At 46.3% G+C, this 25,978-nt stretch overlaps 1 protein-coding gene and 1 long non-coding RNA gene across 6 annotated transcripts in view; both read right to left on the bottom strand.

The window, feature by feature from the left end:
- Window positions 1–18,202, bottom strand: part of FBXO34 (F-box protein 34) — a 39,553-nt gene extending 21,351 nt beyond the window's left edge. For 3 of the 5 annotated variants that reach the window (XM_068194887.1, XM_068194889.1, XM_068194891.1), the window contains exons 1-2: window positions 18,053–18,202; window positions 4,470–4,548 (exon numbers count right to left, since the gene is read on the bottom strand). The gene's annotated coding sequence lies outside the window, so the exon portion shown is untranslated. The remainder of the gene's footprint in view (window positions 1–4,469; window positions 4,549–18,052) is intronic. The other 2 variants (XM_068194893.1, XM_068194892.1) reach the window with 2 other exon arrangements.
- LOC137476579 (uncharacterized) overlaps window positions 1–25,978 on the bottom strand; it is a 110,561-nt gene that overhangs the window by 25,407 nt on the left and 59,176 nt on the right. The gene's annotated exons all lie outside the window — the stretch shown is intronic.

The following is a 25,978-nucleotide window of genomic DNA, read 5'->3' as shown; positions in this document are numbered from 1 at the left end:
ATATCAGATTTGGGTTGGTTTTACAAGACTCGAAACTTTTTTAATGAAAAAACACAGAAAACACAAAATCCTAGAATGGTTTGGGTTGGAAAGGACTTTCATGATCACCGTGTTCTAATGTCCTGCCATGGCAGGAACACGTTCCACTATCCCAGGTTGATCCAAGCCCTGTCCAACCTGGCCTTGGACACTTCCAGAGATGGGGCAGCCACAGCTTCTCTGGGCACCCTGTGCCAGGGCCTCCCCAGCCTCACAGAGAAGAATTTCTTCCCAATATCTAATCTAAATCTCTCCTTTTATTTTAAAACTGTTTCCCTTTGTCCCATCCCTATCTGTTCACATAAAAAGTCACATTCCCTCTTTTTCCCAAGTCCCCTTAGGCTCTGGAAGGGGTTATGAGCTCTCCCTGGAGCCTTCTCTTCCCCAGGTGAACATTCCCAGCCCTCCCAGCTGGACTCCAGAGCAGAGGTGCTCCAGTCCTCAGAGCATCTTTGTGGTCCCTGCTCTAACAGCTCAAAAAAATAGCTTTATAATCAAGACAGAAAAAGGAAAAAATACCTATCTTGCTCTCTAACCCAATATTCCCACTGCTCCCTCCAGCACAAACAGCATTTTCTTCTCAGAGTTTCCCTCTCTGGGACAAAATGGAGAAAATATGAATAAACCCCACCAAATCACTGAGAAGTGAAGCAGAAAATAAGGAGCCCACAGCTGTGGTTTAGAAGGGATGGTTTAAGTGAGCCAGCTTTGGAGCTGGGGACTGTGACCCTGCTGCGGAAATCCTCAGCACCTTACAAACCAAATGTGCCACTCCAGAGCTCCCCCTCACCACCCTGGCTTTCAACAACCAATTCTCTCCCAAAAGCCAGCTGCAGCTTGCCAGCCCAAATTGAATTACTGAATTACCAAAGCAATCACCAATCTTGAGCCCTCACCCTTTGACATCTCTCACCAATTCTCTATGAGCTTGCAGGAAATAATTTCAAACAGCTCCCTCAAGAAAATAAGTTCCAAACCTTATTTTTTCCATCCCAAGCCATCCCTGCACTATTTCATAGCTCTGATAATTATACCACTGACTAAACCTCCAACTGGGAATAACTGTTTTTATCATCACTATTAAAAACAGTCCCTCACACTGTTAGGAATCTGGAAATTCACTGGAGCTGCATCCCACTCTTCGGCCTCTCAAAACACTACAGAGCAATGAAAGTATGTGCTGAAACCAGAGGATCCCTGTGCTGAACAGCTCTTGTAATTTCTGGGTAACTGGAACTGCTTCCTAAGTGAACCACGGAGGCTTGGTTATTGATTTTAGCAGGGCAAGTGGCACCAGAGCTCTGAAAGTCAAAGTTTTCCATACTAGACTGGGAAAGTTTAGTTACTTTTAGAAATACAGCAGTGACACACATGCTAAAAAGCTCCTCACATTCACACAGTTTTGTAGTTTATATGCTTTTTTGAAAAATTAAAGTAAAAAGATCATCTGCAGTTTTCCTTTCCTAAAAGTACATTATCTTGGTTTTTGCACCTTGGCCAGAAGAGTGACTGACAGCTCTCAGAGAAGTAGCAAGATGCAGAAAAACAAGAGTTGAAAGAAAAGTGGATTTCAAAAACAGCTTTTAATTATCTGAAGGTACCGTTGCCAAGTAGACAGCAAAGAGGCTGTGCATCACTTACAGGTGGGAAAATTCCCTCAGGTTGATTTCACAGCCAATTAAAGTGGATTAACCTATTAGGAAGAATAAAATAGATTTTTTTTTTTGGTGGATGCAAGTTTCAACAGCTTGAAAAATCATTGCCACTGGTACTTTGATACACAGGATCAGCAATCTGTTTTGTCACACTTCAAGTCATCACCATCCATAAACACACCCTAGAAAAAAAACCTCACCCTCTTTTAATGCATCTTTTGTCATTATTTCCTTCTCAGAGAACAGCATCCCTCTTGGCTCCCCACTTTGAGTATCACTTCATATATCAATACTTCTTTTATTGCTGTTAAAGAGAAACATCTAACACCTTCAAGCTGTTTTACACACACCTTTGCACACACATATATTATTATATCTGCCAGATGCCACTGTATAAGGTATTTGTCAAACAGAAAAGCACCAAAGCACTGTTTTCAGCTTTCCAGGATCCCTCTGCTAAATCCTGGGTGTGCCTACTTTTGTTTGGTATCAAGTTCCTCCTGCTGGCTCCGCTGCAAGAGCAAACTACAGGGATAGTTAAGTTTTTCCCCACCACCAAAAACATCTGTTCCTTTTCTGAGTTCTCCAGACTTCCTTCCCCTTGACCATATCACAAAGCCTCTCTTCTCAGCAAGGCTGCCTTCCTGATAGTCCATCACCATTATCTTCTTGTTCTCTGCAGAGCAGCTTGAATCACTGGGTCTTGCAGAGCTTCCAGTCCTTTCAGCTCAAGGCCAGGATCTGAATTCAAGCATCGTGATTTACAGAGAGGGTTGTTAAATTCCTTCCCTGACTCTTTTTTACCACTCCACAGTTTCCTGTCCTGGGAGGCAACCAAACTGCTACAAGAAAGGCCAGTTTCTGTTAAATGTCCTCAATTCCTGTGACACTGAGCATTTAAAACAATTACGTTACTTCCAAATCTTGCACTATAACAGCTTTTATCCCACAAAGTGCAGAGATGAGCAGAAATTACTTTAGCACCAAGAAGTGTGAGTTGGTTATTTGCTGCATCTCACAGCATTTCTAGTTAACATTCAGCCTTGGCACGACCCACCATCCGCTCAGGCACACAGCACAATGTCACCCCTCAAAACCCCACTGTTCAACCTAAAGGCACTTTTTTTTTTAAATCTTTTTTTTTATTTTAAGGGTGCATCAGCTGCTCACTGAAAGTGGGAATGCTTCATTTAGCACACACACACTTGTTAAACTGCTCACAGCATGCAAATAAAACACTGCATTGTGCAAAAGTCATTCAGTCTCCCCATCCGTAGATATGAGCAATGAAACCGGGGCCAGGAAGGAGAAACTTGGAACAACGTGCAAATATTTCAGTCCCTTATTCCCAGTATTCACATCCCAGGCTAAAGCCCACAGCCCTGTCATGCTGAGGGGTGACCATGTTTAAGAATCTGCCCTGTGCAGTGGGTGGGAAAACGACCATTATCTGTCTTGCCCCTGGACTGCACCCTTTTATTTGTAGTTATTACTGCAAACTGCCTTTTTTTTCCAGACAATGGTTGTGTTATTGTAGGTACCTTCATGCCGTGCCAAAGCACATACACACAGCAATTCAGAACAATCAGCCTTGTTTTCATGGGAGCAAAGGTTGCAGCCAAATGAAATGGGTGGAGATCACATTAAACAATCTTGGAATCTGCTAATAGGATATAGGAAAATGTGACCATAATGCAGATGCGGAGTTCCCCTTTCACCTTCCAATGTTATGGATAAAATAAAAGCTTTGGAAAACCAATTAAACTGTTTGAACAACATTAAGCAAGTCAAAGTGTTCTCAGGGTGCTTACAAGACCACTGAGAGGTTCTTTAAAATTAAAAGAAAGCAGTGTCCTTTCAAAGCTCTGAAACCAGAGAGCATTTCCCCACCCCAGATACAATGAGCTCTTCCACCACCTGTTTTAAAGATACAGGAGACCTGCAAGTCCTCTGCTTCTCCATGGTGAAGAGAAGCTCATCAAGACAACTGTTCCTGCCTTAGAGACAGAATCAGCCCCTCCTCTATGCGGGGAATTTTCACACTGAGGCACCTTGGCTGGTCAGCTGTAACCTGCATTCCCCTTGTTTGCTTTTGAGATGTGCATTAGTCAGCTTTCTCCTCCACAAATCTGATTGTGCCTCTGCATGATCGTGCACTGAAGTCATGTCCTTGAGCGTGTGACATCAGTCTGTTGCCATGGCAATGCACAGGGCAGTCCAAAATTCAGTATTATGGCATCACTGCAGGATCAGACAGCAGAACAAGCCAACGCCTGAGAGCTGGTTAATGCAGCACGAACAACCAAGACATTTCAATCTAAATGTTAAAGTGTAACTGCACTTCATCACAGTATCCTTTATAAATATGCCTAGAAGCCTCAAGAAGACAATCCAGAAGGTCACTGCATTGGAGAAACGGGCAAACCATCATGCATCACTAAAAAGAAGGGCAATATGTTTCCAAGGATGGCCACCAAGTATGAAGAAAGCTCAGCACAGCTCTCTGAATAGAAACCACCATCTGTTCCTAAAGCAACACCAGAGCTGCCTAAAGACATCATCATCCACAGAGAAACAGGGATGGTCCCTCAGCACCCCAAACCAAGTGTTAGGTTTTTCTGGAAATCAGAGACTGGAGGACCACAGCACTGTCAGCCCTTTCAAAGGGACAGCATTACATAAGACACAGTTCTCCAATTTCAAGCTTTGAAGCAAAGATCAGCACATCATTAACACAACCTGTAACAAAACTAGGTAGTTAAAAAAGGGTGGTACCTTCCAAGAGTTGTTATTCCATGTAGGGTTAGACATTACAGTTCTGTCGGTTCCTTACACACTCATGAGAATGGCATTTCTGAAGAGCAAAAGGGAAGGAAAAAGGAAATTAGTGACACAGTAAAGGTATTAACAACCACTACCCAGCTCCTAAAACCCAAAAGATCCAGTTTGCCCAGAGCAGAGGGCACGTGGGAACAACAATGCATACGTTGCTGATGTGAAGAACCGCCAATTCAAGGTCTTCAGTGCTGACTGATCGAGTACACTCCAAAAACAGCCCAGTGGCTGGGCAGAAGCTAATTTGGCACCACGAGAGCCCAGGGAGCACAGACAGCAGAGAGGAGGGACCGCCAAGCCCCCAGAAGCCACAGTGGACCCCTTTCTTTACCTGTCCCTCTGTTCCCATCAAGCACACACGTTTTGGGGTCCAGGCGTGGATTCCCAGTGGCTGCTGTGACACCCAAATTCCTCAAGCCCCTGGAGGGCCACTGCTGTTGTACATCAGCTTCTGTGTAACCCGGACCCTCCCCGTACGCTTGGCTGGTTTCATTTTGCCTCCTTCCGCTTTCCCTTATTAATCCACGCGGCTCCAATAGCTCAGACAACACTTCCTTCTGCAGAGCTGACCTCCGGCCTTCCCATAACCCCAGACGCACCCACAGTTTCTTCACACTGCCACTACCGAGGCACATTTCACGTTCTCCACACGGATGTAGCCCTCACCCACTGCGAACCCCTCCGCCCATGTCCCTGGCTGTAATTACCCCATCCCTCCTTATCTAATACCCAACACAAGCCTTGGGGCTGGGAACCACTGTTTGTTTGGCTCTGCCGTGTCACACACCCCAGTGGTGTTGTATAAATAAATTCCACAACCTGTTTGAGCCTGAGCTTGATCGAGACTTGAATTATCCCCGTTTCCAAGTGACTGCTGCAAATACCTTCGCTCACTCCCTGCTCGCTTACGTAATCGGCCACCAAGGCAGCTCCAGGGCCAAACACCACGACAGCCAACTGCTCCCACGGGCCACAACTGCACAGAAAACAACTTAAATCCCTCTGCTTTTAAATATAAATTGCAGATTATAAAGGGATGAACAGGCAGAAGCAGACAGCTTTCAGAAATGTGCCTCTGCCTGTCACCTGAAGGACAAGTTCCACGTGCCGGTGTCACCTCACAGCCACCGCAGCACCCAGGCTTTGTCACAACCCTTAACACTCAGCAGGTTACCCAGTCACAAGTCTGAAGTACCAGGGAGGATGAGATTCTGGAAGCAATTTTGAGCCAAATGGATTTGAGAGCAAAATAAAGCCAGCAGGCTTCATCTCCATGGAGCTCCTGCAACACAACATAGGCTGAGCAAGTCACTCAGGGCAGAGGTCTTTCTTATTAAGTACCTAGTAAATTCAGATTAAAGTCAGACAACCTTTCCCCCTCCCTCATATAAAAATCAGATGCTATCCTGCCCCGAGGAATCAATCCAGCTTCTGCAATAAGGAAAACCTGCTCACAGCTACATGACACCACACACAATCCATAGGATTGTGGCCCTTCAGGTACTCATTAAAAACTTTTTTCCCTAGAAAAGTCTCCGGTAACAATTTGCCTTCCATTCATTTTCTGCAGTGAAGATGGATGGTGACTAAGTACTGGATATGGAAGCAGGTGAGAAGTCCCAGTGCAGCCATCCCAGGTCATAAACACACCGGTGTAATCCCATGGACATTCACCTGCTCCCATGTGCCGATTCCAACATCAGAGGGGCCATCAAACCCCTGAGCCAAACACCAGGAAGACAGGAAGGAAGCACCGAGGCCCTCCACGGCCATTAAAAGGCAAACAGAAGCCAGAGAAGAGCCAAGGCTGGGTGTATGTGATGGTGTTCACAGGTGGAGGAATTTTGCCCCCTCTTACGAAGGAGTTGTGCTTTGCTGATGCTTCCTGACTACCCAGCTGAACCTCCTGTCCATAGGTGAGTCCCTTCCCACCTGGATTACCCTTGGAGCAGCTTGGCCAGCATAAAAGATATCACAGGCCATTTTTTGGCTTCTTTACCCTCCAAAGTCAAGGCACTCAAACTCTTAAAAAGGCAGTATGGCACCTGTGCTCCCACGTGAGACTCACATCCTAAAACCTTCTCCTAAACAAACCATGAGCAAAGAGCACTGTGAGTCAACATCTCCAGCAGGTGGGGGTCAGGCAGCCCTGCCAGGTAACACTCCAGGCTTGAACCTCATTTTTTATTTAGGCAATAGCCAATCCAACCTGCCAGCCTCCTGTCCCTGCAACATCAGTGGCTAGAGAGGGATGCAGGAGTCTGATCAGCTACAGACTCTCAGGAAAAATGTATTTTCCCCCAATACAAATAAAGAAATACTTATTTTAAAAGAGAATGTGATGCAGTTCATCTCATTAAATAAATCACACTGTTCCTGTCAAAGCATGGATCCACTACAGTACGCAATGCACAGGTTGGTTTGCAAAGCATGTTTGGGCCTTTCCCTCTGAAAGTCACACTAAAAATGTAAGATCCAATTAAGGGGGCCTTGCACTCTTTGTTCCTTTGAAATTCACCACCACTTCACCTTATTTATTCCCAGAGCTTAATGTTGCACTTGGATCTACCCCATCAACCCTATCAGCCACCAACACAACCAAGCCTGAACTTACAAAACTATTAACTTTTACAAAGTATATTACATTTTCTTTCCCAAAACATTTAACCTGCTAACAAATACCTGCCTTAGTGCATTACCATCCTCCCGTTGTCCTGGAGTGAGTTAGCAGGCTTGCAGCAAAACACAGGGAGAGCCAAGCACGCTCTGCCTCCTGGCCAAGCAGAGCCTGCAAGAACAGACCCCCTTTGGGGCAGCGACAGTTGAGGTCAATTTAATGGGAAAACAAACTACTTTTCCATTCAAGTCCAAAGCAGAGACAAAGAATTTTATGTGGCTCAGATTGCACAGTCAGCTGTCTTTTTAGGAACGGATCAGATTTAATGGTTCTGTGGCACAGTCCAGAGAAAGCGAGCCTGAAGAGAGTTTAGGGTTTGGCCAGTACTGCACTGTGCAAAGTCCAGGCACTTGTCTGGGGTGATCCTGTGGCCTTAAATAGGTACCTTAAAGTCATCGTCACCAACAGCTGTTCCAGAGATTTTATGAGGCCCTGGCACAGGGTGCCCAGAGAAGCTGTGGTTGCCCCTGGATCCCTGGAAGTGTCCAAAGCCAGGTTGGACGAGGCTGGAACAACCTGGGATAGTGGAAGGTGTCCCTGCCCATGGGAGGGGGTTGGAATGAGATGGACTTAAAGGTTCCTCCCAACCTAAACATTCTGGGATTTTATGATTTCCCAGGGTTCAGCCTGGAATACAAATTCACTTTTACCTCATTTCAAGGAGAGGCAAAATCTCTCTCCCAAGCTCTGTCTGATGCTTCTCTTTCGCATCACATGGGCTGCATTTAACACCATTTCTACACCAGAGAACCAAAATGAGGCAGTGCTTTAACGTGACCACCCTCACCAGAGGGACTCGTATTCTGAAGCAGCAGAGATGTGCTCAGGCTCTTTCACTTGACCATTTCAGGGCCTAATGCAGACAGAGAAGCTAATTAACATGTATTGCTATGGAAAGGAATATAATCCAAACCTTCACTGGTTTATATCTAAACCCTCTGAGACATCTAACGTCAAAGCTAAACAGATCTTCACCTGGCAAACATTTGGAGAGCCTTCAACTGAAGCTTCCAGGTATGGGAATGCAGTATTTTAGGATATTTTTGCTACACACACTGGGGACATACCTCTAACACAAAGCCCAGAGAATCATCATGACAGCTGCAAAAACAACTTTGTCCTGGCTAACATTCACATAACGAAATTACAGTTTCACTCCAGGGAAAAAGGAAAAAGCACTTAAGTTTTGTTTAGATTGAAGTGCTGCGAGCCACGCCACTTATCTGCTATCAGAGCAGATTGCAGGGCTGCTCCAGCGATTATTCTGTAATGAAGTAACTGGAATTGGAAGGTATGCAATTAGTCCTATCTCCTCCTCCTCTGCCACCTCCCTATCAAGAAGAAAACCAGCACAGACGTTATCACCTCTCCCTGGAGCTCTGCTACCCTCATCACTTAAAATACCCACAAAGCAAAGTAGGGCTGTCACTTACAAGCTGCTAACAAGCCTGGCTTGGCCCTGAGTGGCAGCAAAGGTGATATTCTCAGAAACACCCCAGGAGAAAGTTACAGGGTTACCTAATGGGATGCTTTCTCAGGTACCCACACACACATATATATTAAGCTTAACATGCCTGCATTTAGCTATTTTAGCAAAAGCAAACCACTTTTGAGAGGGGAGAAGAATAAAGCACTGCTGTTCCAAGTAGCTTTAGGTTAAAGCACCTCCCAACTAATCCTCCTGTGCCTGACTACTGGGAAGTGAATATATTAAACTCAGGACACGGGTATCACTTGCTGGCATTCTGGGTAGTTTTACTGACTCCAGCCTGGCTCATTTTACCTGGGTCATTTACCTTTCCTTCCCCTAAAGAGCTCTGCTTTATGTCTGTAAAGTGGTATGTGCAACTTTCCCATAACTGCAGCTAAGAGATGGAAGATGCAAAAAGGCCCCAGACAGCCCACAGCCAAATGGCAACTCAGTGAATCCCTGATTCCAAACTGCAGATAAAATACAATCTGACATTGATTCAGACTCAAAAGCTCACTCATCTCTTCCTCTCCACCCCAGCGATACCCGTTGGTCTAATTAAAGACAAGGCTTCTCTCAGCAGCCTCTGCCTTACATATATCCCAGTAAATTCTCTCTATCTGTGACCCAAGGAGCACAGGGGAGAGCTAGGGGGCATTCCCCAAATCCTTAAAATAAAAATATTAAAATAACCTTAAAACCACCATTAAATCAACATCAACAAACTTGATCTGTATAGGTCCACTAGAGATGCAGCAATTTTCACTCAGTGAATTCACTCAATTGAGTGAATTTCACTAAATTTTTACTTGTTCCTCAACATTTTCCTAAGTTCTTCCCAATTTCCTAAAAGCATTTTCCCAAAGAAAATGAGCCATCCCTCAGGATGCACTGGTGCCTTCACTTTGTAGGATTCAGTCAAGTCAGGGATGAAGCCGTGTTAACCTCACAAAATCAAAAATACCCTTTCTTTGCCCCATACACCTACTGATCCAAACGAGGAAAAAGGGCTAAAAAAACCCTTTTAAGGCGAGAAGAGTGTGCAGAATGCTGCAGAGACATTTGCTACAAAGGTATGTAAACTACTGCTCTTTATCCTACAATTTCCCCCATGGCCTCCAGCTGACACATCAGCTGACACCATCTTAACAACCCCATAAGTGGCTAAAGCTGAAAAAAGCAATCATTAGGAAAACTGGTTCAGTCCACTGCTGGTGGCATCCCATGTCCTCTCCATGGAGGAAGCATGACTCAGACTGCTCTGGGCTCCCATCCACAGCACAGACTGCAAAACTCCATTAAAAAGAAGAATTCCCAGTAACTTCTACCAAAGTCACGTCTCCAGCTCCTTCTGCTGAGAGACCAATTCAAAGTGAGATGTTTTATATTTTAATATGACTACATCTGCAGTCCTACTGCATCTAAAAAAATCCATAAGCACTTTAAGAGAAACACGGGGACTTTTTTTTCCTTAACACCATAGAAGATGGATTCATTGCTATCAGTAATCCTCCCACAGCCCCAGTTTCAGAAGCAGCAGCAGATTCACAGAGATTTCAGCCGCAAAAACAAGCACTCTGCATCACTTCATTCATCTGTTTATTCAGATAAAGTTACCTCGTTAAAAAAAAAAAAAAAAACAACACAACAATGGTAGAGCATTATGCTTCTTTAGAGAGGAAATTAAGGGAAAAAATGCAAGGAACTAACAGTCTGTCCCACACCTGCTGGCAAGCTCTGGTGCCCTGATGGTCAAACTGAGGCATATAAACCCATTTTCAGGCAACAAGATTTCCTTAAGGATGAGGTTTCTTTTAGAATTCCCTTTCCAAGTGCCTGACACTTGTCTCAAGGTCCCATGCCTTGCATGCCCTCATTGTTCAGCAGTGGATCCTCCTCTCCCCAGCACCAGGACATGTGCAGGAGGTCAGGAAGAGAAATGAATAGGAAAAATCACAGTAGACATCATGGCAAAGCAAGAGCTGCCTTTCAGCAGGAGCAAAAGGGGCAATTCTGCATGGACATTTACAGGGAGCTTGTCTCAACCTCAGTAGTCAGGGTGGAAGGGAGCACAGAAGCTCTGAAGACATAAAAACATTAAGAGGCCCAACACAAGAGGCAAGGCTTCACGATGGAAGGGATTTTTAGACTTTGCAATGAAGGTGAAGCTCAGAACAAAGACCTCAATTAAGAATTTCATAAATTAAAAGAGAACTGGAGTGCTCTGGAAGCACATGAACGTAATTAATCACAATGCAACACCAGCCACTATCACTGATGCACAAGTCCTGCTTGAACCCAGGGTCCAAACTCTTTTTTAAAATACAGCCTGCAGTATGACACATCTCAGAAAGCCAGACCACAGGCACAAGCCATGAGCCTGTCTTTGAAGTTCAGATAGACCAGAAAATTACTTCACCTCCCTAGATGCAGAGGGGATAGTGCTGCCTTTGATGCTACAAGAAATTTTGGTCTTAAACTGCCCAAGGACTTCAAATTGGGTCTTGCAGCATGGCAACACCCAAGCCTACACATACACACGAACATAATTATGCCTGGTCTAGACTTGGGGGGAGGGAAAAAAAAAAGTATTTTCAGTGATGTTAGCACGCAAAGAAAATAATAGCACATACAAAGAAACCTCTAGGGTGACTTATGAAGAAGATTTTCTGCTTGGCTTTCTGCCAATTAGAGAGGAATTAAAGTGTCTGGCAATATAACCCCGTTCATCCCGAGGAAGAAACTGCATTTTTAAGTGGTCAACAGAGCAAGAGGGATGAGAAAAGAGGGACAAAGACTCGGGAGTGCAACTGTACAGAGCAACATAGGAAGTTTCTGATGGTACTGAGACAGAAAGTGGGCACAAATAATTCAGATTTTTAAATTAATCCAGTCTATTGCCTCCAAAAGAAAATCAGCATGTAACAGCTGACTCCAAATGACAGCATTCCAATAAAGCAGAGCAGTACTTTTTGCTATAAAATTCCAACTGCTTCAATATTTTACTGATTATCCACCTCCACTGACTGCCAACCAGCAAAATCAGTGAAAGGTGGAGGTCACAAAAACAAAAGTAAACCGAGTGGAAAAGGCATGGCTAGAGAACTTGGGAAGCTGAAAATGTGTCAAAATTCAGCCTTTGAGTAGGAAAGAACATTTAGTAGCTATCTGCAATGATGAATTTACATCCAAACTCTTTGGAGCTTAAAAATTCACATCATAAGACCAGCTTTTACCAGAATTAGGACCAGACTTGACATGCCCCAGTTTCCCCAAGGTTACTTTTGGAAACGTATCTACTCTTAAAATATTTCAAGTGCTCTTCTCACGCTGCAGAAGAGCAACCAAAACCTACCTTCTAATTTTACTTTTTTAGAATTTTTTTTTTTTTACAAGAACTTAACTTCAACACTTTTTTTATCTGAATGACAGAAGGAATTTTGTGTCACATTGCAGGTTGAAAGTGACTGGAAATGGCAGCAAGCGGCTGTTGCTTATATTAAGTCATTGCAAGGAAAAGACAAAAGAAGCTACTGAAGCTTTCAAAATCAAGCCCTGTAAAACACCAAAACCACAAAATGAACCAGAAGTAGCTTAGGAGTTGCGAGGGATGTCTAAAGTTAATAAAAATTCTAAATTAAATGGCTGCAGCTTACGTTTGCCAAAAAATTATGCAAATTTCCAAAGTTCATACATAGTAATTAGCACAGCAAAAAGCAGGTCCCAAATAAGTGATGAAGTTAGCCTCGCTCTTATTTCTCCAGCAGATGGAATTAGCTATGTGTGAAGCTATTTTTTTGCAATTGAAGATTAAACATATTATCCTGAATATCAATTCTGAAAGTACAGCACATTGGATATATGCATTCAGGGAGCAGAAATATGCAAAAGCCCAGCCTGAATCCTTCTTTTCCACCATTCTGAGCAGGACACTGAAGAGGCTGGGGGAAGGTTTACATATTTAAGACTTCATTTTTCAAACTGATTGCTGACAACTTGGTTGAGACAAGTTCTCTCAAAGTACATTTAGAGTTAACAGTCCAAACAGGTTTTTCCAAAGAAAAATGTCTTCCTTGACTGAAAATACATCCTCTTGATGTGCTAATTGACAGATCACAAAAAGTCACCCAAACTGCAAGTCCAAACAACATGTGCCAGCAAAGGCTCCTGGGTTTGCCCATTCCTTCTCCAAAACCTGGTTCACAGGCATACCCATCATATGCTGTGTGATACAAATTCACCTTTTCCATTCTTATTATGGATTTGCCCCTTGCTTCACACTTCAAAAGACACAACCTTCCTTCCCCCCAGCACTGCAGCTCTCCAGCAAGGGCTGAACCTCGTGTGTGCCCTTGACCAAAATACTCCACCTGTGTTCCATATTCTCAATTTCATTTCTCCAGCTCTGGAGCCCAGGGCTGCCCCACCACAGCAAGTTCCTCTCAAAGACACTGTAAGACCCAGCAATTTTTCTCTGGTGTCAGGCTGCATTTTATCTTTCTTGGAACAGCACAAGCCGTGAAGGCTCATATCAAGACATCCATCCAGTTTAGGGGGCATCACCCAGCATCAGGAGAGTCTTGAGAAGGTGTAGGAAGGAAAACCAAAACCAAATTACTGCACAAGTAACCAAGTTTGACCACAAAGAAAGTGGATAAGCTTCTTCCTAAACACCAGCTTCCAAGCAGAAAACTGGTAAAAGAAGTAAAAACAAATTAAAAGTCTCTTCCTACATGAATATTACTTTCAGGCAGCCCAGAAAAGATTTCTAGAATCTGTGAGTGTTACAAAAAGAACCCAAAACTTACATCATTAAAGGAACATAGGGAGGGGAAGGTAAAGTTTAATGTTAATTTCAAAGTCAAGTAAGTGACACCCTGGATTGAATACTATTAACCAAAATTGTGCAAGTTAAAAGTGGGTGTACTGAAAGCAGCAGAAACCCTGCCCGCAACAAAATGAGAATTCTCTTACAAAAATACTTTTGTGGCCAAATGAAACACTGAGTTTAAGTAAGAAAGCAAGCACTTACACCTATCGTGCTCTCCCCCTCTTCCTTCTCATCTAGAGAGTCTCATTTATCTCAAAGCAATCAAAAGAAAACACTTTGATTTTTAAAGTCAGAAAAGTTGCAGAAATTACAGCCTTGTCTGGCACGAACAAATATATTTCTGAAATCAAAAGAAGATTCTCCAAGTTAGGGGAAGGGCAAAAACAGTCCTGAATAACTTACTTTGCACAGCCCAATTCCTGCCAAAACAGTTCTGTAAGTCCCATGGTAGTTCAGATAATTTCCATTCTTAGAGGAAAAAAAAAATAAAAAAGCTAGATCGAACATTAGCAACATTAATTGTGTGATATGACCTGAATGATGCAAGAACAAGTAGTTAAGTGAACCACAGCATCTGCTGAATTTTTAATCACTAGTTGTTTTGCTGCAAGGCAGAAGAACACTGTATATCAGCTTCCAAGTACTGCACGGAATGGCACATTAGGACAGCAAGATTTTAACTGGCAGGAATTCTGCCTCCCTGCTACCCAAATGCCATCACTTCGCTGTGAACTGCAGACAGAGCAGCTTCTAAAGCAGGATTATTTTTTAATCACACAGGGAAAAAAAAAAATAACAACTAGCACTATTTTCTGCTCCCCAAGATACCAGTCAGCCATTTCTATTTTTTTTTTTAAAGCTGACACTTTATTAACAGCCATTTATGCATCCTTCTGTAGTTTATTTCTACTCTCCAAACAGCTTTAGGCAGTCATGTGGCTGCCCAGCAGCAACTTGCTACTGAAGAGGTGGTTGAACCTGGGATGTGTAGGAAGGTGATCGATGTAAACATTCCTATTAGCCCTGTACTGCAACAGGAGGAGCAGCTGAAACACGTTGGGACACACCTGAGCTATATTTAATCCATCTCTCCCTGACACCCATTGCAATGACGCTGCAGACACCCAAATTTGGACAGCCAGGTCATGGTACCACTGATGCTCATCCTGTACCTACACCAGACAGTCCTGCTGTGATTTCTTTGTGCTTGGTACCCAAAACAGTTAAATAAATCAACCACCATGCCTACAGTGGTAAATACAGCTCCAGTTATGCTCTAGGCATAAAACTGCTACAGTAGGATTAGCAAGTGATACAGCAGATATTCCCCCTTCCACAACAAGAAAAAAAGAAAAGTTTTTTGGGGAATAAACACGAAATCCTCAACTACAATGTGAATTCCAAACACAAATCCCACAATTACAGGCAGACTCTGAACTATGGACAATTATTCCATTTCATATTTTAGGGTGAAAAAAGGACATTTGAAAAAAAAAAAAAGGACAACACTCCTACATTAAAGACTGTCACACTGTCTTTAATAGACTCTAATACGTTAATAGAATCAAAATAGCTTAGAAAACAAGCCAGTAAAATATGGTACAAAGAAAAATGGAGCAGCCACACATAGGAAAGCAGCATTACTGTGCCCTCCTTCCTGCAGAGCTTACAGAAGAGGGTCTGCAACCCACAACTTCCACTAAATCAGTATTTCCTTCAAAAGCTCGACTCTATGGATTGGAACATCCAGTGATAAATCCAGTGACCAAATAATCCACAAGAGATAAAAAATCCCAGCAGACAAGGGCAAGAGAGATGCTTCCCAGGCTATATTATCTTTCGTGACAGGTTTAGGATCAGTCCTGTGTTTTCCTTAGAGGCTCAACCATCAAATCCAAGAAAAGCTGCTCTCTTCTCTAAAACCTGGTATCAAACCTGCAACAGGAAGATCGAAATATGCCCTAGCTGCTGGGAATACAACAACCTCTGTGTGAGGATTATACCAAAATGCTGGTTGGGTTATGCTACAGAGCACCGAGAAGTGAAAATAACACATCGCGATGAAGGTGCTGACACCTGGAACCTCAGGGAGTGTTATTACCCAGGCAGTGTCCTGCATCCACTACACAGCACTCACCTTCACATCACCCAAAGCTAAGCTGGCACCTCCACACCCCAAAACCACGGTCCTTCCTGGAGCTGCGGACCAGCCGGTGATAAACACCCGCAGCACAAACTTCAAGATGAGCTTCCAAATTTAAGAGACACAGAAAGATGTTTTATAACCTTTAAGTCACTCAGCTGCAGCTTAGCACTTAACAAGCCACTCACAATTCTTCACAATCCTTCTCCAAATGGGGAAAAGATTTTAAAGAGCATTTAGTGCAAGTGAAACATCCCCAGCTTTCTCCTCAGCCTCTGGTCGCTCTCCAATGAAATATGAAAGCGACAACTTAGTCTTACTGAGCGTGCAAGATGATTTTAAGACAGTGGTATTAAATCAAATCCCACAATTTTTCACACCTATTAAATTGTTACTCTGTCATTAGGAGGGGAGATTTTGATGAGCACGATGCAATTAACAGACAGTGCCTTTGTTACCGGGCTGCTCGTGATGAAGCCCAGGCTCCTTGACATTCCATTTCTTCCCCTCAAAGGCTCTGTGCTACAGCAAATTTATGGGTTTTAGCATGTAAGAGGAGAATTGGGCAGGTTACCTTCAAAATCAGTCAATAAGGCCCTTTCACTCAGGCTGGGGGAAGGCGGGTGGCTGCTGGAAGGCAACACAAGGCGCTCCCTTCCCCCTCCCCTCAAGACCCAAAAATGCTGCGTTCAAAACACTCCCATCCCCTGCAGCAAGGGATTAGCCATTTATTAAAAAGGAATCAAAACACTGTAAAAGGCTTCTAGTTAAGATTTCAAGAGGGAAAAAAAAAACAAACAAAAAAAAACATTAACATGGTATAACCAGAGTCATATTAAGAATTCTTCTGGGCACCAAAGAACAAGCAGCTCAAACAACCAGGATGTCATTTGTCCCAATGATGCTGATCAAATGGCTCAAAACAAGGACAGAATTAGATTTTTTTTTTTTTTTAACTCAGTCATTTTGCTGTCTCCACACCCAGCAGTAACAGCATTCACAACCTACAGGCATTTAGACTTTGGACTTTTAAGACAACTACCTACCTCCACGCTTGTTTTTTAGGGGATTTTTTGGCTCTTCTCTAGGGGTGACAGACAATTATAATGGCCAATTATGTAAAACCTTTCATCCGAGAAAACACGAAGCACTACTACGCAAACACTCATTAAGACTCTCGGCTGGAGCCTGCGCCGCACGTTCGCCTGTTCCACAGCTCCCCTGGATATCTCCAGCCACCAAAACTGGATGCCGAGCGCTGTGGCACGGCCAGGACAGCGCCCAGCAGGGTAGGACCAGCCCTGGAGTACTTACACGGCCTCGCAGGCGGGTTTTACAGCCCGCAACACGCTGCGGGCTGCTGGGGATGAGCTTTGCAGCCCCATCCAAGCCGGTTATTTAAAATCAGAGCAGAGACACACGCGGCTGCTGGGCGTTGTACGAAGCACCTCGCAGGACGAGCCTCAGACCCACTCGTCCGGCTGATCCAAGCAGATTTTTCCAACTGGGAGCCGCATGGCACAAGTCAATAATCTCGGTTTACTGAAGAAATTAAAAGCTACGCTTATTGTTTCGAGTAAGGCCTTGGAGGAAGTAATTCCGAGAAGAAATCACTTCCACTGTAATTGTACTTTTAACCTTTCCTTAGGTTCTTACGCCATCCCCACATGAAGGCGTCATTCAGGAATTATCACAATATCTAATAACCATTAAAGCTCTTTTCGGAACACTGTTTATGTTTAGCGAGTTCGCAACCCCTCCCTTCTGAAGGGCGGCTGATGGATGTATGAACCACGGGGGAAGCCGTGCAGAAAAAACACCGCCAGGAAGTGACCGCAACTCAGGAGATCAAAATTTGGGGGGAAAACACACGGTCTGGGAGGGGGTTGCTTTTAAAAGAAGGTCCGCGAAAAGACTGACCCGCAGAAAACAGGGGGGGCTCGGTCTCGCCGGCCACGCGTGGGACGGGCGCGTTACGCAACCGCGGGGCAGCGGAGATGCTCCGCGCCCCGCATGGTGACCGGGCGCTGCGGGGACACGGCACCGCTCGCGGGCTCCCGCTGCCCGACCCGCCGGGCCGGGAGAGCCGCGGCAGCGCTGCCAGCGCCGCCGGGGAAGGAGCACCACAAAAGCCCCGGGGAGGCCGGGAGCGGGGCGCGGGCGCTGGGGGAGCACGGCGGACAGAATTAAGCGAGAGGGTAAAATAAAACCAAGCGGAGCGCGGTGCCCTCGGCGCGGCCCCGTCCTGCGGGCGGCAGCGGCCCCTCGGCGGCCCCGCAGCCGCCATGGCCGGCGGAGCGCGGGCGCTGCGGGCGGGCCCCGCTCGCCGCTCGCCGCCCACCTGCCCGCACCGCGCCGAACGCAGCGCCCACCCACCCCTGCCGCGCCCGCGGGAGCCTACCGGGAGCGGGGCCGGAGGACGGGCCGTGGCGGACCCGCCAGGCTCGGCTCGGCTCGGCTCGGCTCGGCCGGATCCCCCCTGCGCCCGGCGGCGGCGGGAGGAGCCGGGCGGCCGCGCCAATCCGGGGCGGAGCGGGGCGGGACGCGGAGCCGCCGGGGAGGGACGCGGAGCCGCCCCCGCGCCGCGCCAGGCACCGGCCGCCCCGCCGCGCCAGGCACCGGGGGCTCGGCTCGGGGCGCTTCCCGGGCTCCTCGCTTCTGGCAAGTGCCTGCTCGAGGCCAGCAGTTCCAAGGCAGCCCCCGGCGCTGGTGACCCCGTGGTTCCCCGCTCTCCCCGGTGTGCCGGGCTTGCAGCTCACCGACGAGGTTTAGCGACCAACGTGGCACTGGAAGCCACAGGGGTGCCAGTTCCCAGCCCGCTGCGGGGACACCGGTAACTTATCAGTGAGTTTAGTCTGGGCTAAAAATCTGTAAGGTCCTGTACCGGAGGCCAAAAAGACTTTCGATAAACCTCCTTGCTTTGAAACCTACGGAACTCCCGACTGCAGCGCCAGAAGTATCACAGAATCAATTAGGCTGGAAACGACCTCTGAGATCATCGAGTCCAATCCATGACAGAACACCACCCTGTCAACCAGATCATGGCACTGAGTGCCACGTCTAGTTTTTCCTTAAACACCTCCAGGGATGGTGACTCCACCATCTCCCTGGGCAGTCCATCCCAAAAGAGCTGCAGGGAGGTCACTGGGAGTGTCCCTCCCTACTGGAGCCCCACCAGCGTGGTGCCAGCCTTACCAGCTTGTTTTACCAACGTTTCCTCCCCAGCACAATCACTAAATACCCTTTGCTGTCATCTGTCCTTGGCAGAGGCAAACAAGAGCTGCTGTTCCTGCTGTAGATGTATCCACAGCAGTGGTTTGTCATGCAAGTGTCATCCCAGCCATCTTCTCTGTGCAATGCTCAAGAAGTTTCAGCCTGCACAGAGAAAAGAGAAGGACACTGGAGAAATCCTCTGAAACCAAAGGTATTGACAACAAGAGAGAAACACAAAGAGAAGGAAAGGGGAATTAAGTGGTGGCATCAGATGATAGTTTGAACCTAAAAGGGTTTCTACAAGAAGGAGCTTCCTCTTTCCTTAAAAGATTTAGGCAAATCGTTTCCAGTTAGATGATGGAAGCAGGCAGCAAACTGAAAAGGCCTGGTTTCTTTCCACCCCAGGGAAGAGCAGGAAGTTGTTCAGAGGACATTTAGGCTGGAAATCAGGAAAAGGTTCTTCCCTCAGAGGTGCTGGGCACTGGCCAGGCTCCCCAGGGAACCGTCACAGCTCCAAGGCTGCCAGAACTCAAGAAGCATTTGGAACACACTCTCAGGCACAGGGTGGGACTGTCGGGGTGTCTGTGCAGGGCCAGGAGCTGGACTGGATGGACCTTGTGGGTGCTTTTCCACTCAGGATATTCTCTGACTCTATGATTCCCTGACCTGCTGGAGGGCAGCACTACTTCCTCTCAGGTTACACTACTGAGAGGAGATCCTTGAAACTGTTCTCAAGCTAAAAAGCAGCATAAGTGTGTCAGCACAGCGCTGTGCCATGACAGTCCTGATGAGGGGCAGAGCTAATTAGCCAAGGCCCAGGATCACATTTACATGGTGTCTCAGGTGGCTTTGATGAACCTCCCAAAGTCTCTGGAGCCCCTGTTGACTACGGTCACGATATACAAATTCAGGGTGGGAGGGAAGATAGAGGTAAGATGAGTAGCTGAAGGCCAAATATTAGACGAGGACAGGACAGAAAACAGACCCTACTGTTCTCACCCCTCCAGTACTTTCTCCTCTGAACTGTAACAAGCCACAGAACAACGATGGGATTTAGCTGCTGCTGACACAGTAGTTTCCTGTGTTCCAGGGAAAAATTCTCTTTTGGTATAGGACCAAATGCACGTGGGAATAAAACCTATTTACGAGCCTGGCCCCACAGTTTGGTAACATTCAGTGAAATGCAAGATATCCCCAGGTGACTTAAAGGGGAATGAAATATCTGCCCTGTCATATTAGAAAAAGGCCTCACAAAGATATGGCCCCAATCTTTTGTTGTAAATTGATAAAGACAGTGAACTGCCATTTACTGCTAAGTGACTTCTAATGATTAAACAACCTTTCCCCTCCCACCCCCTCGAGGCAGTTAGTGATAATATAAGAAAGATTTTGCACATTGTTCAGCTTGAATGGCCATCTGGCCCTTCTGCATTTCAGTAGCCTTGAACATTAAAAAAAAAACAATAGATAAAGAAAACCAGTCCTATCTTATCAGAGACCTGAAGAAGTTTAACTCTGTCAGAGCAAAGAGAATTAACCAAGTCCTAACAGCTCTTTTATTGTTTCCATCCTGATTAGCAGTCATATTCCTCACAGCTTGTGTTGTACTCCCTAAACCAAGAGAAGAAACCGTCCCTTACTGGCTGTATTCATTTTAACCATGAAACACAACTCCAGCAGCTCCATCCAGCTTCCACAGGAGGTGTTCTGCCCCTGGGCAATGGAGACACAATAGAGGCACATGCCAAAAAAAGATAGAGGTTTTCTGCTAAAATAATAATAATAAAAAAAAAAAACACACAAAAAAACCCCAAACAAACAAACAAAAAAAAACCAACCTGGAATTATTGTGCAAGTAGGGAAAAAGATACTCTTTTCAGAGGAAAATGTAATGGTCTTGGCCTAACTCAGAAATCTACTTCCTGCTGCTGAGACTTCATCTAATCCCACCCCACTGAGTGGTTTCTTCATCTGCTTTCGCTCAAGGGGATAAAACCACAGTTTCCCCAAAGCAACACACTCAAGGTCACTGGAAACAAAAAAAAAAAAATTTGGTCTCAACTCAGTTTATGGTTGGTTTATGGCTGAATCCTGTATTTCTTCTGGGGTTAATTCCCACTCCCCTCTTTGCCATGGAAGAAAACTAAGAAGGATTGAGTCGGTTTGGAAAGAAGTGTGATGTCCTTAAGAACGTGGCCCTGGGCTTTGAAGAAAGAAGCCAGCTGAGGATGCTTTCACCTGCAGTGCTGGAGCAGGTTTGTGAGTGAAATCTCCAGCAGCAGGGAACATTTGATGTAAACACCCTGTAAATAACAGAGGATGCACAGATATGCTGAGATAAAACCACTCAGGCTGTGTTCCCAAGTGCACTTTGCATGCTGACATTGCTAGTTTGCATTTTTGTGAAAGCTGGGAGCTTATAAATGTGCTACAACATCCAGCTTTTGGGTATCAGCTGCCAGAGTGCAATGGAATCTCCAGAGTCAGGTACCTCGTCCTTCTATTTATAGTCAGAGAGACACATTTCCCAAGGGCAAGTAGAAACTCCCACCTGGGAGCAGAGACCAGGGAGAAGGAAACATCAGAGGAGGGCTGTATTAAAGTCACTTTGCATAGCCAGCGTAGGTGTTTCCATCAGCTCAGGATCCCAGGCCCACACGTTGGGGTTTAGGAGTCTGTCAGAGCTCTTTGAAGGATTGGAGCAATAACAATTTCTGTTTAACACCGTGGGTGTCAAGGTTGCATTTGATGTTATTTGTTGTAAGTGCTGATCTGGGTGGTGGAGAAATACCCAGGAAAGGGAAGACACTCTCCAGGCTCATCTGGGTGAGAGTCCAAACATCTCCCTCTACCTGCCTGGACCATGGCATCCTCCCAGGTGACAGGCTGAGGCACTGGGGGGTGGCTTCTTCCCATTCCTGGTAAAAATGGGCTGCAGAGCAAAATAAACCACACAGAACAGAGCAAGAGGCTTAACTGTGTTCCCCAGTTGCTCAAAGACGGGAATTTCACTTCTATTTTCTGCTCCTAGAATTTGTTCTGGTTTTTCAACTAGCAACCACTTCGGATGAAAAGCCTGAGCAGAAGTGGGAACAGCAGCCAATGCACCATAATGAATTTGCTGTTCAATACTTGATTGAGAGGTTATCAATTGAATTTGGCAACCTGTGCCCTCTGCAGTGTTTTATTTTGCCTACAGAGGATTTTCTTTGACTGCATGCAAGTGGCTGTGGGGTACAGCTTTATAACTCCATTTACCTGTACTTTCACCAAAAACATGATCAGAAAATGTAATTATTTCAGGGCTAAATTTGAGGATAGATTTCCCTACACGCTCCATATTGCACTTGATATGTGCAAGGGTGGTGAGAATCACCTTCACAAAGAATAATATTCTGTGTGAAGGAATGAAGAGCAGAAGGAGCAAGTTAGCAGATTGCCACATAATGATCTCCTCAGTACAAAATGTATGGGATAATGACAGTTATATTGCCAAGAAATAAAGAAATTCAAATTGGTTCTCAAACCTCAATGGCTAAAATGGGATATTATCATAAAATCATCAGATCTGTATGAGAACAAGGAGTTTAACCTCTCAGGCATGGCTAATATGTGCACAGGATAATGAGTTTGGAAATTCACATCCCTTGTTTATTTCTATGAAATGGTAATATGTTTATTCCTCTTAACACAATATTTCTCTTAGCACAATAAAATCAGTAGCAATCAGGAATTTGGCTGGAAAACACCTGATTTGAGTGTTTTAAGTGATATTACTTTAAAATCTTGGCATTATTCAAACACACTGAGGCCCTTGTGGTGACCTAAATATTGTCACTGGAAGGTGTCTCTGCAGCATGTGAAGGAACCCCATTCTGGCTGTAACCTACCTGGCTCAGGTAACACCTGCAGAGGTGCACAGCAAGCCCAGGGCAGGTACTCAGGTTCCTCAAGGGCCCACGGCCGTGTTATCGCTCCTCTTGTCACTTGAGCTCCTGAGATTAAGCCCAGGCTGTAGCAAAGCTTCCCAAATTCTGTATGGACACCCACAAGAGTGGAAATGAGTAAAGGTGCCAGTCCAGATGTTCCAAGGAGCAAACAAGTCTCGTTTCAGCATATTCAGGTATGCAGTAAGAAAAAAAAAAAAAAAACGATTTCTGGTTGAAATGATGACACTCTTAAATTCGCTTTCTCCCTGAAACTTGTGTTTCAGCATGGCTCACATCATTGGACTATATCCTGATATAAGGTAGAATTGCTGATGTCCTCAAATTCCACTGCCATAGGACAAAAAGTGGAGTAAGAAAAATGAGCAAACCCCGAGGACTGCATTGCATTGGACTCTGTACACTCCACAGATCTGAGCTCCTGTGGTTCTGTTTAATTGGATCTTTTTCAAACCATCACTTTGGCAGCACTCAATAACCTCCATGCTGATCTTTTATTACCTCTAGCAAATAAAAGACTGCAGGATTAGGCTGGATGGTCAATATTTGTGACCTTTGCTGTAACCTTTGTCAGTCTGTGCAGAAATGGGGTGACTCTTCCCGGGCTGCTCCAGTGTGGGATGCCCAGAGCCACTCACTCCGCTCGCTGCCCTGGGCAACAGCTCTGTCCTCTAACTCTGGTGCTTAATCCATTTATTGCTGTCTTAAAACCGCATTTATATACAAAATTACTGATATATTTGCATAACGCCAGAGGGGATCGCGCATTTCCAGGCTGCTGGAAGGGCACGGCTGTCTGCCGCTGACCACCGCTCCTGCTACTCAGCAGTTTCCCACTTCCAAACACTTTTTTTTTTTTTCCTCCAAGAGTCGTCCCCATTTTTGCAGTGCCACCAAGCGGATGGTTCCCCCGTCAGCATTTGAATTTCCCAGGTTACCGCTTATAAACAAACCCAGCACTCTGCAGTAGCTGGGAATTGTGTTAAACGCGACCCACCCCAGCAAACCGCGGGGTTGGCGCGGTGCGGGTATGGCAGGGAATAAAGGGCCGTTAACTAAAACCACGGTAATAATGCGTTTGTGGCCCCTTCAGAGCTGTGAAGAGCCGGCTTCGGCTCCTCAGGAGGTGGCACAATGCGGGTATCAAGGCGTGGACACAGACCTTGTGGGCTCCCCGGTTCGGGAGACACCTGGAGCGCCTGGAGTGGGTGCAGGGAGGGAGCACAGCGGGACTGGAGCATCTCCCAGCCCAGGAAAGGCTGAAGGAGCTGGGGCTGCTCCGCTTCCAGAGGACGCCTGATCCTTGTCTGTCCCTGTCTGCAGGAAGGGCTCAGAGACAGACCAGGCTCTGCTCCAGGGGCCAGCAATGGCACCACAGGAACGAGCAGGAACTGATGCCCACAAGTTCCACCTGAACATGAGGAAGAGCTTCCCTGTGCAGTGACCGAGCCCTGAACAGACACCAGAGAGGGTGTGGAGCCTCCCACACTGGGGATATTCCAGAGCCATCTGGACCCAATCCTGTGCCCTGTGCTCTGGGACGTCCCTGCTGCAGCAGGCACATGGGACCAGATGAGCCACTGCCGTCCCTTCCAGCTCTGTCCGCGCTGGGATTCTGTGGGTGATGGGAGGCCTCATCACCATCCCTGAGTCCTGGTGGGAGTGAGGGCTTCGCAAGCCCAAACCGGTGCCAGGCGTCCCTCGGGCACAGGCGACCCCGCCGCCATCTTACTGCCCCGCGGGCCGCCAAGGGCAGGCCTCGCCTCAGCGGCTTCACCTCCCTCACTCCGCCAGCCAATGAGCGGCAAGTATGGGCGGGGCATTTCCCCAAGCAGCCAATGGGAATTAAGCGTGGCCATCGGGCGACCAATAAGCAGCCCGCTGCGGCGTTCCGGCGCTGCCAATCACCGCGCGCGGTGAGGCCAGTGGGCGCGGGCGGTCCGCGCTGGCCAATGAGCGTTGGCGGGTGAGATTTGAAAGCGAGGCGGGGCGGCGCGCGGAGGGGCCGGGGCCGGGGCCGGGGACAGGTAATGGCGGACGCGGGGGTCCGGGGGTCCCGGGCCGGGGTTTGGGGGTCCTGCGGGGGCTTTGAGGGGGCAAGGAGACCGTGACTCGCCGGCAGTGTGCTCCGTAAGGGGTCCCGGCGTGGGGCTGTCGCCTGGCGGTGGGCTGGCAGCGGGGCTTCTCTGAGTTGCGGTGGGAGCACCCGGGGGTGCTGGCGGGGAAGGGGCTGAGGGGACAGTCCGGGGGGACCCCGCGCAGCCGGGCCTGGGGTGTGCCCCACAGTCTGCTCCGACCCCCGGGGCCCCTCTCGAAACCGCTGAGTCCAGGTTTGACTCAGTCTCTCTTTCAAAGTAGCGATGTTTGCTCTTCCTGCTCTGTTTTCTCGCTATTCAGCCTAAAATGTTTTCATGCTCGTTTTGCTCTTTGGTTCTTAGGGTGTTGTTGGTCAAAAGTGTCTGTTTTCCTTTGCTGTTATTTATCAAAATACATGATCGGCTGTAATTTTTGGTACTATACGTTAGCCAGTCACAAATCCTTTGTGTAAGCCCTCTGTCCCTTTCTTGCTAATAGTCTTTACTTGAGTTTATGCCAATTTAAATACCTGTTAATCTTCTAGGCTCCTGTTTGGGCAAGATACTCCACGGGGACAGTAACCTGGGAAGGAGACAGGTATTTTTGTTCTAAACACATCTTTGGGATATTGAGCATGACATACATTTTTAATGAGCAAGGTAACCTTGCTGTACTTAAAGAACATGGTTAAGGGTACATTTAGGAACTTTTTACTGAAAAAGTATGAGTGTGGAGAGTAAACTGCTGCTTCGAGCACTGTTTATCATCCACTGGGCTCAAAAGCCTGCTGCTTCTAGGACACAGATAGTAGAGATGTATTCCCACTGTTTTCTTTATGGCTTTCTGTAATGCCATGTCATTGCTAACAATTCTGTCATGACTAATTCTGTAATTACTAGCAGGATCAGTTCAAATGTGATTATTGGAGATGCTCATTAATTAACCTCCCTTTAATCTCTTAAATGTAAAGCAGGGCAAATATGACCTATGAACTACAGTGGAGTTTTTTGCTTCCATCATTAACTGGCATTTTTAATCCATTTCTGAAAGCTGGAATGCAAGATGCAGGGTGAAGCCCAAGATATTCACAA

The sequence above is a fragment of the Anomalospiza imberbis genome, chromosome 6, assembly GCF_031753505.1.
Source record: "Anomalospiza imberbis isolate Cuckoo-Finch-1a 21T00152 chromosome 6, ASM3175350v1, whole genome shotgun sequence".
Taxonomy (NCBI): Eukaryota; Metazoa; Chordata; class Aves; order Passeriformes; family Viduidae; genus Anomalospiza; species Anomalospiza imberbis.
The sequence above is the reverse complement of the archived record's forward strand: the minus strand, read 5'-3'. Positions and strand labels throughout refer to the sequence as shown.